Source organism: Cebus imitator, unplaced genomic scaffold (assembly GCF_001604975.1).
Source record: "Cebus imitator isolate Cc_AM_T3 unplaced genomic scaffold, Cebus_imitator-1.0 Scaffold778, whole genome shotgun sequence".
Lineage (NCBI taxonomy): Eukaryota > Metazoa > Chordata > Mammalia > Primates > Cebidae > Cebus > Cebus imitator.
Window position 1 is genome coordinate 298,782 of NW_016108093.1, and position 2,001 is coordinate 300,782.

Here is a 2,001-nt window from a genome sequence, read left to right on the forward strand (position 1 = left end):
CGCCCAGAGCCGCGCGGGGGAGGGGCGCGCGCAGTGCGCAGGATCCCCAAGCACCGCCCCCCGCCCGCGCACCTGTTCGTCCCCCGGCCGCGCCACGCCGCGCCGCCCCGCGGGCCGACCAAGCCACCCCGGCGGGGCAGGCTGTCGCCCTCCGGTCCGCGAGCCGGCCGCTGACCGCTTGCCTCTCTGCGCTCCTCTCCCCGTCCTGGCGCACCTGGCCAGGCAATCTGGGGTCGCGGGGCTAGTTCAGAGGCAGTTGCCGCCGCGCTTCCTAAAGGGGACGCCAGGGGTCGCCGGCGCCTAGCGGGAGCATCGGCTTTGAGTGGCTCGCTGTGCGGTCTCGAGTCCAGTCTCTGGCGCCACCGCGAAGTGTTTAATCTCAAGTCAGTGTGTAGTTGCCCTGGGCCCAGTAAAGTGGGGTCTCTCAGTGAACCGAGCAGCCCTGAAGCCACTTTAGCCCCTACACCTCTCTTTCCTCATCTCTCAGGCTGCCTTCCAGCCCCAGAATCTGCTAGGTTTCATTCAAACCTCTATTCCCATCTGACTCAAATGTGAGGACTGATAAGGGCTTGGAATTGGGGGAGGGCATTGAAGTATCTCCTTCCTCACTTGAGCGAATAGACTGACTTCGTCTGCGCTGTGCTACTAATCCCCTTGGGGAAAAGGGTTGAACCACAAGGAACTGAACGCCTGCCATTCCTGGTAGATGAGCAGTAGCTGGTCCTAAGGTGGTGGTGGTGAGGGAGTCACCCTGATGACCCTTTTATGTTGCTCACCGGGTAACCCAGAGAGTCTTTTAATGACTCTTAGGACCAAGCCCAGCTCTGAACAAAATTATGAAATGGACTCTGAAAGATGAAGCCTCTTGGAACAAACTCTCAGGAAAACGAGAATCTTCAATCCACTTTGCTCCTCTGGTCAAGGAATAAACGAGATCAGATTAATCACTGAATTCCCAGTGCTTAGCACTGTACTCATGTGTTTATTAAACCACTCTGAAATCTCTACCAAAACTATCCATGTTTTTGTTTCCAGGGGAGTTTGCATTTTTAAGAGGATTCGTTGAAGAAGGCAACGCTTAACCAAACGGACTAATAGGGTACAAGTAGCATTAGGTAAGAAAACTCCTCGGAGTACTGCAGCCTTCTTGGTTCCCCTGTAGGTGAACACTCTGCCAAAGCTGCCTAGTGGTTTCTTTACAGCAGGGAAATCTCTTCGTCTAGATTTTAGCTAGCCCCTTTCCCAACTCCTCTAGGCAGTCACTCAGCCCCTGCAAACATCCATATACCTTGAAGTTCCACTAAGGTTTCCAATGAAATTGCAAATACTGAAAACCTGGATGGTCCCTGTGTTGGTCATAATATTATGACCCCTTGGGTGCCCAGTACTCAAGGACAGAATTTCCCTCTTCAGTTCACATGGAAGGCAACTCAGGAGCTACCTTAAAAGTACAGACTTACTTTTTGTGGCAGATTGCATTTTTTTTAAATGGCCACAATCATATTTCCAATCCCAGAACCTTACCATCCCGCATCAAGAAGAGGCATCTGTGTTCCCACCCCTTGAACTTCAGTGGACCTTTGTGACTGCCTCAAAGAATATAATGTGGTAATGGAAATTATGTGATTTGTGAGGCTGGATCATAAAGGTAATCTGGCTTCTGCCTGTTTCAGTCACTTACCACTCACTTTAGAGCCCTGAGTCTATTTAACAAATCTACCTAGGCTGGGTGTGGTGTCTCATGCCTGTAATCTCAGCACTTTGGGAGGCCGAGGCAGGTGGATCACTTGAGGTCAGGAGTTCAAGACAAGCCTGACCAACATGGCAAAATTATGTCTCTACTAAAAATACAAAAATTAGCCCAGTGTGGCGGCCCGTGCCTATTATCTCTGCTACTTGGGAGGCGGAGGCACGACAATCACTTGAACCTGGGAGGTGGAGGTTGCAGTGAGCCAAGACCACTGCACAGTCTGGGCGACAGAGTGAGACCCTGTCTCCAAA